Here is an 11,402-nt window from a genome sequence, read left to right as displayed (position 1 = left end):
GAATCAACTCACACAATCCATCTACATTAGGCACACTTAGCCTGCCGTACATCCTCAATGCACCATCATCCCCAATAGTGACCTTCTTACTATCACCGTGCTGAACCGTATTCTTAAGGACAAGCAGATAGGGGTCATCATACTGACGCTCCCTGATACGATCATAAAGAGAAAACTGGGAGACCACATAAGCCAAAACTCGACTCTACTTAGAAATATCCAATCTGACAAATTGGTTGGCTAAAACCGGAACATCCAGTGCTAATGGCCTCTCTGCTGCTAGAAAATATGCTAAGCTCCACAAACTCCCCGCCCTGTGACTCAAGGCATCGGCCACCACAATTGCCTTCATGGGATGGTACAAAATGGTGATATCATAATCCTTAAGCAGCTCTAACCACCTCCGCTGACACAAGTTAAGATCCTTCTGCTTGAACAGATGCTGCAAACTCCATTGATCAGTGTAGATCTCACAAGGGACACTGTACAAATAGCGCCTCCAAATCTTAAAGGCATGAACAATAGGTTCTAACTCAAGGTCGTGGACAAGATAGTTCTTTTTATGCACCTTCAGCTATCTAGACATGTAGGAAATCACCCTACGGTCGTGCATCAACACCGTTCCGAGACCAATCTGTGAAGCATCACAATAAATAGTAGAAGACTCTAAACCTGTAGGCAATACAAATATTGGGGTTGTAGTCAAAGTTGTCTTGAGATTTTGAAAGCTCTCTTCACACTCCTCTGGCCACCTGAACAGAGCACCTTCTGGGTCACCCTAGTCATAGGTGCTGCAATAGATGAGAATACCTCAACAAATCGACGGTAATACCCTGACAAACCAAGGAAACTCCAGATCTCTATAGCTGAGGACGGTCTGGGCCAACTTGGTACTGCTTCCACCTTCTTCGAATCTACCTTGATCTCTTTACTCAACACTACATGATCTACAAATTCCAGTGAATCCAACCAAAACTCACATTTTGAGAACTTTGCATATAACTTCTTTTCTCTCAAGGTCTGAAGCACTTTCTTTGGGTGCTGCTCATGATCCTCTCAACTTCAAGACTACACCAGAATGTCATTAATAAACACAATGATGAACGAATCCAGATAGGGATGAAAAACACTGTGCATCAAATGCATAAATGTTGTTGGGGCGTTGGTCAACCCAAATGATATCACAAGGAACTCGTAATGACCATACCGAGTCCTGAAAGCAATATTCAGGAAATCTAGCTCCCGAATCTTTAACTGATGATAACATGAACAAAAGTCAATCTTGGAAAACACTCTGGCACCTTGTAACTGATCAAATAGGTCATTAATACAAGTCAAAGGGTACTTGTTCTTCACTGTGACTTTGTTCAACTGGAGATAATCAATGCACATACGCATAGAACCATCCTTTTTCTTCACAAACAAGACAGGAGCACCCTAAGGTGACACGCTGGGCCAAATGAAGCCCTTATCAAGCAATTCTCGTACTTATTCCTTCAACTCACGAGGGGCCATATGATATGGAGGAATAGAGATGGGCTGAGTGCCCGGCAATAAATCAATACCAAAGTCGATATCTCTATCGGGCGGCATGCCTAGAAGATCAGCTGGAAATATATCAGGAAAATCCCACACTACTGGAACCAACTCAATTTTAGGGGTATCAATACTGATATCTCCCACATAATCTAGATACGCAACACACCCTTTCTCAACCATTCGTTAAGTTTTAAGAAATGAAATAACTCTGTTGGGAGTGTAATCTAACATTCCCCTCCACTCTAATTGTGGCAAACCTGGCATAGCCAGAATCACAATCTTGGCGTGACAATCAAGAATAACATAATGGGGCAATAACCAGTCCATGCCCAAGATAATATCAAAATCTACCACACTAAGCAATAATAAATCAGCTTTGGTCTCAAAATCACTAATAACAATCAAACACAACCGATACACACAATCAACAACAATAGAATCTCTCACGGGTGTAGACAAATGAATCTAAGAACTCATAGAATCACGAGCTATACCCAAATACGGGGCAAAATAAGATGACACATAGGAATAAGTGGAGTCTGGATTGAATAGAACCGATTCATCTCTATGGTAGACTGGAACAACACCTGTAATGACAGAGTTGGAAGCAATTGCCTCTATACAAGCAGGAAGGTCATAGTATCTGGCCTGGCCTCCCCCTCTAGGGTGACCTCTACCTCCCCAACCTCCACCTCGAGTTGGTTAAGCAGGTGGAGTAGTATCTAGTGCTGGAATCGTGGCATGAGGACCCGGTGGAGCATGCGGTGCTTGAGAAGTCTGTGGAGGTACACCCCTCCTAAGTCTGGGGAAATCCCTCACCATATGGTGAGTGTCGCCATACTCAAAACAAGCTATGGGAGGATGTGGCTATTATGGCTGACTTGGGCCAGGTCTGCTAGACTAATCACTAAAAGCACCTCGTGCAGGAGGCACACTAGATACTGAAGGTGCATAATAAGGCTCTTGGGGCCTAGGGGGAGCCGGAATATAGCTGGCGGCTAGAAGAGCTGAATGAACAGGGAAACTCACATAGCCCTTACCATGTCGAACTGCAGCTGGGGCACGAGCACCAGAATAATGGCCAGACTCTCGAGACCTCTTGAACTCTCTCTCCTCCTTATCCCGAGCAAGCAATCCTTCCACCCTCCTAGTAATACTCACAACCTACTGGTACAAGATATCCATCTCTAACTCCTGGGCATGCTAGTCCTAATGTTGGGATGAGCCCCTCAATAAACCGATAAACCCTCTCTCGAACGGTAGAAACCAAGGTCGGTGCATGTCTAGCCAAGTCACTAAAACAAATTGCATTCTCTGACACAGTCATAGCCCTCTGGCGCAACTACTCAAACTCCGCGCACTATGCATCTCTGAGGCTCTAAGGAACATACTCTCTCAAAAACTTATTTGAGAACTGAGTCCATGTAAGGTAAGCTGCCTCAGTCGGACTGTCCAACTCATAAGCATGCCACCACTGATAGGTTGCTCCCCTAAGTTGAAATATAGTGAAAGAAACCCCACTCGACTCTGTTATTCCCATAGTGCAAAGGATACGGTGGCACTCCTATAGAAATCCTTGAGCAACTTCAGACACTAGACCACTGATAATAGGAGGGTGGTACTTCTTGTACCTCTCGAGCCTACGCTGCTCCTCTTCAAAAATTGCGGCCCTACCCTCGGGCTGAACTAGGGCTACATATGGAACCAGTATAACCTTTAGAATCTTATCGACCTGAACCTACTGCTCTGGGGTGCGAGCGGCGGATATCTATGCTCCTCCCCCAGCTTGAGATGTGGATGGAGCAAAGGGAATCAACCCTACCTGAGCTAGAGTATCGAACATGCTCAGGAACTGTGTTAGGGTCTCCTGAAGAACTGGTGGTGTAGTAGTAGGTGTCTCAGGTGCCTGCGCTCCGACTGGAGCTGCTAGTGGCTCCTCTGTAACAGCTCGCTCCGGTGCTCTGGCTGCACCACGTGGGCATCCTCGGCCTCTACCCCAGTCTCTGACGGCTCTAGCAGGAGGCGCGGGTGCCTGGTCATCTCCGGTTGCACGTGTCCTTACTATTTGTGAGAGAATAGAAGATAGAAGTTTAGAATTTAGAAGTCAATAATTTTGCACGACAAGGAATCAAAAGAAGTGAAATTTTTCCTAACAGTTCCATAGACTCCCAAAGATAAGTACAAACGTCTCCGTACCGATCCGCATGATTCTAATAAACTGGCTTGTGACTCACGATACCTATGAACTTAGAGCTCTAATACCAACTTGTCACGACCCAAATTCTCCCTCCGTAAATTATTATGACGGCACCTAATCTCTACGAGTAGGTAAGCCTAACATCTGCGGAAATGGAATGAAAAACATAAAAGTTAACAACTAACAATAACAGATAATTTAAATAAGCATTTCAGATGTCGCTCGGCATATACAATAATCAACTCTCAAAATATGCACAACTTTTCCAAGACCCGGAACACCGTATGTCACAAGCTTTCAAGAATTTCTAAATGTTCTACACATTAATGTCTAAAAAAATAAGGGAAGAATCGACACAAGGGGATCGAGGGGGTCTCTGCGGTCTGCGGATGTAGCAGATATACCTTGAAGTCTCTTGAACAGCAGCAACCGTGCAACTAAACTCGAGGCTGGTAGGAGGTACCTGTCTGTACCTAAAACAAAACATGTGTAGAAGAGGCATGAGTACACCACGACAGTACCTAGTAAGTGCCAAGTCTAACCTCGGTCGAGTAGTGATGAGGTCAGGTCAGGGCCCTACTGGTATATATATATAGTAAGACGGAACAAAAATATTTGTCACGACCCAAACTGGAGGGCCATGACTAGCACCCGACCATACTTGCCGAGCACCAACGTACATTTCATCTAACGATAATAGCTCAGTACACAGAGATAACAAAAGGGGATCTCCCGAGATACCGTCTCGTAGTCCCAAACATAAATGTGCAGGGGAATCTCTCGGAATACCATTCCATAGTACCAAAGTAAATATGCAGGGGGTTCTCCTAAAATACCGTTCCGTAGTCCCAAAATAAATATGCAGGGGGATCTCCCGAAATACTGTTAAATAGTCCCAAAGTAAATACACATCTCAAACAATGGAAATAATAGCTTACAACATGAAATCTTACAGTTTAGGCTAAGCACAAATCAAGGTAAGACAGGAAATGCACTACGCATGACGCACAGAGTTCGAATAAGCATTTAAACACGTAGACATGTTATTCTAGGCTAAACAGGATAATTACACATACTAGTATAACTCAATTAAAGGAAAAATAGGTATTACTTAGTGAAAAAAATGGAGTTTTACAACCAATAGCCTGTGTACGTGATAATTAAGGATTTTGACTACTTATTTGCACCATTTTACTTTTTTTTTAGCTCAAAAATGCTTAAAGGTATTCCCGAAAACTGATAAAATGTGCTTTCTTGCAGGAGTATTGAAAAAAGAGCCAACGTGATGAAATTCAACTCAAGAAGGAGTATTTTTGGATGAGGACTAAAACTAAGCAAAAAGTGGCAAAGTGCGGACCACAGAATTTTGTCTGCTGCCGCAGAATGTGAAGGAATTTTGATAGTGCTACTTTGCAATGTGCGGACCGCACAATAATTGTAGGTTGCAGAAGAGGAAGATCAAAGAGTGATAACTTGAAGTCCATCGAGAAGTGCGGACCACACTATTATTGTGCGACCGCAAAAGTCCAGAGTGCGACCGCAATCAGAAATGTGCTGTCCGCAGAACCTGAAGAAGTGCAACCGCAATTCAAAATTGTGCAGCCACAGAAGTTCCTCCTGTCAAGCACATCTTCAAAGTGCGGACTGCTCACAGAATTATTCAGCCGCAGAACCTCCGAAAGGGCAATTTTGTCCAAAATTTTTAGTTGTGTATAAATAGTCTTTTTTGTCAAAATTAGGTTAAGTTGGAACTTCAGAAAGCAGATAGCTATTTTTATTTACTGCTTTAGGAAATTCTGTGATAGTTTGTCTATTTTACTTTGGATTTTCATCACTTTATCATCTAATATGAGTTGAATCTTCTTTTCTTCTTTAATTTCTTCATTTTTATCTATAATTAGCTAAATTTCTAGTTAGGGTTGTTACCCAACCCTAGTGTGAGTACTTAATGGGTATTTGATTTATGACTTGTTTAAGGTTGGGTGTGTGATATTTAGTCTAGTTCTTGCTTTAATTTAAGAATTAATGGTTACAAACACTGATTCATGCCTAATTGATTTAGTCTCTACTTGAGAAAAAGAGATTGAGTCTAGGAAAACTTGGCTAACCAGAAATTGGGGTGAACTCAAGAAATTGATAATCTTAATTAAAGAGTTGAATCTAGAGATAGTAAAATCCGACTTGAGCATATATCAACGGTTTTGTGAATTACCCATTTGAACTTGAGAAAGCCAAATTGGACAAAATCACTCTATTACCGAGAGGTATCGAGTGGGTAATTGCGTATTGATTTCTATATTAAACCCGATCAACGAAACCTGCCATAAAACTCACAACCCGTTAGGCAAACACCTATGTGGAAGTCATAGATCTTTTATAAACTTGAAAAACAACATCACCAAAAATATCGTTCTCTAGCTTTATAATTGCACACATTAGCATAAATTAGAAGTAGATCAAAATAACAAAGTATGTGGAAGTGCATTTTAGGCACGTTATACGCTTAGTTCCAGTATATACCTAATCCCATATAAGCTCCCTGAGGAATCGATCCCGACTCCAAGTTGGGCTAATTATAATTGCATCGACCGCTTCACAATCCCAATCTGTGGTGTGAATTTGGGCGACATCCGTACGCACTCGTCACCTCACGTACACGACGCCCACATATCAAAATAGTACCAAATCCTAAGGGGAGCACCCACACAAGGTTAGGCAAGCCACTTACCTCGAACCAAGCTCAATCAATCGGTAACAACGCCTTTTCCACGAATATCCGACTCCGAATGGCCCAAATCTAGCAAAAAGCAATTATATATCATAAGTATAACTATAATTGACTAATCTAATTAATGAAATCAAGACATTAATATGAAATTCGAAATTCGGCCTAAAAAGCTTCCCCGGGCCTACGTCTCGGAATGGGGTAAAGTCACAAAATATGAACACTCATTCACTCACGAGTTCACTCGTGCCAAAATTATCCAAATCCGATATCACAATCCTAATCAAAATCCAAAATCTTAGTTGAAGAACTTCTTCCCACTTTTCCCCAATTTTCCACCCAAATCCGAAATTAAATGATGAAATTAATGATAGAGTAGTGGGATATAATCAAAATCAAATATAGAATCCTTACCCAATTGATATCTCTGAAAATCTCCCAAAATCTCGTCCAAATCCGAGCTCCCAAAGTCAAGTTTTGATAAAAATGGCCAAACCCTCGCTTTGAAATATTATATTCTGCCTAGGTGCTCCCTTCTTCGCGAACGTGGTCAAACCCTCGCGTTCATATTGAACAAAAATTCACCGACCAAACTTCCTCCTTCGCGAACATTAGGGAACTCTCATGAATACGTGCCTTCCACTGGCTTACCCTACGCGAATGCAGGACCCCCTTTCGCGAACGCGTAGGATAAATGCCTGAAGCCCCATCTGACTAATCCTCTATGCGAACGCAAGGATCATATCACGAACTTGAAGACTCAATATTCCACACCTACGCGAATGCGGGAACTTCATTGTGAATGTGAAGAACAAATTAGCTGGCCTCCCAGATGCCTTACACAAATGCAAGACCTCTCTCGCGAACGCGATGAAGAAAAGTCTGCAACAAAAATACCAGAAAATTGGCTATCTTTCACCAGTCCAAAATAATCCATTAAGCATCCGAAACTCACCTAAGATCACCGGGATCTCAACCAAATATACCAACAAGTACTAAAACATCATACGAACCTAGTTGAGCCCTCAAATCACATCAAATAATGCTAAAATCAAGAATCACCCTCTCATTCAAACTTAAAGAACTTGAAACTTTAAATTTGCACAACCAATGCCAAAACCTATCAAATCACGTCCGATTGACCCCAAATTTTGCACACAAATTATAATTAATATTACGGACCTACTCCAACTTCCAGAACTGGAATACGACCCCGATATCAAAAAGTTCACTATCGGTCAAAATTTCCAAAAATTCGACTTTCGCCATTTCAATCATAAATCGGCTACAGACCTTCAAAACACAACCCAGATACGCCCCTAAGTCCAAAATCATCCAACGGAGCTAACGGAATTGACGAAACTCCACTCCGGAGTCGTCTTCATACAGTTCTGACTTCAGTCAAAATGCTAAGGCTTAAGCTTCCATTTTAGGGGCTAAGTGTCCCAAAACACTCCGAAACCAAAAGCAAAACCTCCCGGCAAGTCACATAAGCAAAAAAATATACGGGGGGGAGCAGTTAATAGGAGATCGGAGCTATAACTATCAAACAACCGGCCGAATCATTACAATTCGAATTCAAAAACTAAGACAGTAATATTTGCTTATAAATTGTAATTTCTTTTTCTTTTTTTAGTTCTTGTAAGATTTTTAAAGAAAAAAAATGATATTAATGCAAAAAAAAAACATGTAAAAAGTCACATGCATATTAAGCTTACTAGTTTTCGGATACATGTTTCGCACGTATATACCCAGCACCCATCATTAATTAATTGTAGTAAATTAAAAAAAAAATATCACCTATACTGCATGTATATTCTAAAGTGCTTGAGTTCAACATTACTTTTTATATGTTTCAGTATATAATAATTATACATAAACTTTAAAAGAGACGGGCAATTATTTTTCTTAATACAAATTTAAGAATTTTTAAATTATAATACATAAAGAAGTATGGAGTATACGTAAGACAAATCATAGATAAAAATGGAATCTATTTTGTAATCTTATTTAGGATTCTACATATGCCTCTACAAATTTATAGTACATGTGAATTAGGTTGAGAAATTCACTTAATCATATTCTTTTTTTTGTATAACTCAAAAAATCAAGTACAAACACAATCATACACGTCTAGAATTAAATTAAAATAAAGTAAAATAAAAATGGTGAAATAATATTACTTACAATGACTACTATGGTATTTTTGAGTTCGAAGACTGTGATCAAACAGTATCAATTCTATCACTGCCAAAAGGAAGATCAAGTCACCTAGGAAATTTGATGAAAATATCATAGAACTAATCATTAGGTTCTGAAGAGAAACGAAAATAAAATTAGATAAAGAAATTTAAATAGAAAAGGTTGATTTCAAATATACCATTGTGAAGACACAAAATATAAATAACAGCTAAAGGTAATGTATTTCTTGATAATCATGCTTCCATATATATGTTGCAAAGGAGATTGCTGATTGAAAATGATTATACGCTATACTAATACAAATGCTTGTAATCTTAGAGGTACCGATAAGTATGATTCTGAAACCACATCAAATTTACTATACAAAATAACTTTGTTTCTATGATTATATGTACTATGAATTCTTCGGGATCATCGTCGGAAGATGAAAGCAACATATGGTACTTTAACACAAGAAACTTTTAGAGAATTAACTTAGCTCGATTGATTATATGCATCATGCATGTAGACGTTATTCAAGAGTTAATACTATAATAAATGTTGGAAGACGAAAGCAACATATTGAATATCGAACAGACATTCGTTTATCCAATGCCTCACGGTTCCAGCTCTGCGTCTCTACCGTTTAGCTAATTCATTGTACATTATTTAGAACATTATTTGTATTTATTATTGTAGAATGTAAATTTACCAGTATAGTTCAGATTTCTTACTTAATGGAAGATAATTTTACTTTCTGGTGAAAGGCAAAATGGTCTTTTAACTTTTAAAGGGTATTATGGTACTTTAATTTTAAACTTAAGGGCTCGCCCCTATAATATAGTATGATATAGAAAAATTTCAGGACTACACTTTATACCTTTAAATTATCATCATTGACATAAAAAGTTTTTTGCCTTAAAATTAGTGATGTGCTTTACTTCTAAAGCTCTTTATATAGGAAAGAAGAGTAATTTGAAGAATTGAGAAAGATCTAATAGAAAGAGTCTTTGACGTCGTCAGAGCCAATAATACTAGAGAAGCAGAGTTTATGGAGATAGAACATTTTCTTGCCTTTATATATATCCTCCTTTTTCAGTTGGATGGTGTTGCTTGAACTTTCCCAAACATTTTTTTGTTGAATTAGTCTACAATAAATAATTCCATGTGCCTCTTCAAATATTCCAACTTTTTCTACAGAAATGAAGCGGTTGGCTAATGCAAGTGTGGTTAATTAATGTATTGACATATGAAAGGAATGATATTTATTCATTTATTGAATTATGGGTACTTGTAACGGAAGGAATATTTATTTTCTTTTCTAAAAAGATATTGAAAGTGTTCTAATGAAGGACAAAATGTGGACATTGTAACGGAAGGAATATATATATTTTTATACAAAAATATTGAAAGTGTTCCATTGAAGGACAAAATGTGGGTATTTTCGTAATTCAAGTTTAGTGATAGAGGCTTTCCACTTTTAGTATACACCTAAATATTCAAAGAAAATATAAAACACTAAAACAAAGTAAAAAAGAAGCACAATAAACCCATAAACGCGTTTGAAGACTCCAAATTTATGTTTGGATTTTAATTAGATGCACTAAAAGACTTTGTATCTCTTAGAAAATATTGTTGATTGTCGATTCTCCACTTTTGTAATTTGATCTTTGTTCCTTGCATACACACTTATCGCCACTTGCAAATGGCGATAAGTTGATATCTTTAATTATTAGCTTCTATCAACTTACTCTTCTATATCTTTTTTTTTTCTTTCCGAAATGGCCAGTATTCATGCCCCTAATTCTCCTCCAGGACCAACAGTTTGTGTGACTGGAGCAGCTGGATTTATTGGGTCTTGGCTTGTTATGAAACTCCTTCAACGTGGCTATAATGTTCACGCTATTGTTCGTGATCCTGGTAATGTTATTGGCTCCATTTATTATGAACAATTACTTAAAGTCATCTCGAGATCTCAATTATAAGATGATGGTGTAATTCTTTCTGAATTTTCTGTAGATAGAAGTTAAACTATTAAAAGTCTTCATTATATTAACTGATCATTTAAGTTTGTATTGAATTACTATTCTTATTATTAACTTCCTCCAATCCGGTTGATGTTACATACTTTTCTTTTTAATATGTTCGGATAAAATGACACACTTCTAAATTTGAAAACAATTAAATTTACACTTCTCATTTAATCTTTATAACCACATACAAGTTATAGTATAATTAAGGCCAAAGGTTTTAAAGATACACAAATACAATAACATACATGTTCTAAACCATAAGTTTTAGTTTTTCTTAATATTTTCTTAAATTTCGTACAGATTCAAATCATATCATCATATAAATGACATGAGTTGTTTTGGCCATTGCAAGTGGATAATAATTTGACGCAGGAAGTTGATAAGTTATGGAAGCTAATTAAAAAAATTAAAGAGAAGGATTACTCAACTATGGTAATAGGAGTTATTAAAGAAGTAATTGTTGATAAATTAGGCAATGGAAAGAATAAAAGAAAGTAACTACTGAGTTCTTCATAATAATATTGCATATATAATAATAAATAAATAAATAAACTTAATAAAAAATCATTAAGTAGATGATAGTGATTGAGATCAAATTCTACGATGGATTACGTAAATTTTTGGCTGAAAATCAAGGCTTGCGAGATTTCAACTGTTTTTTCACGTTGGATTGACGATTAGAACATTCATTACTTTGCCGAATTCCTTTTCCGTTTTTTATTTTTTA

This window comes from Nicotiana tabacum, chromosome 5, assembly GCF_000715075.1.
Source record: "Nicotiana tabacum cultivar K326 chromosome 5, ASM71507v2, whole genome shotgun sequence".
NCBI lineage: Eukaryota > Viridiplantae > Streptophyta > Magnoliopsida > Solanales > Solanaceae > Nicotiana > Nicotiana tabacum.
The sequence above is the reverse complement of the archived record's forward strand: the minus strand, read 5'-3'. Positions refer to the sequence as shown.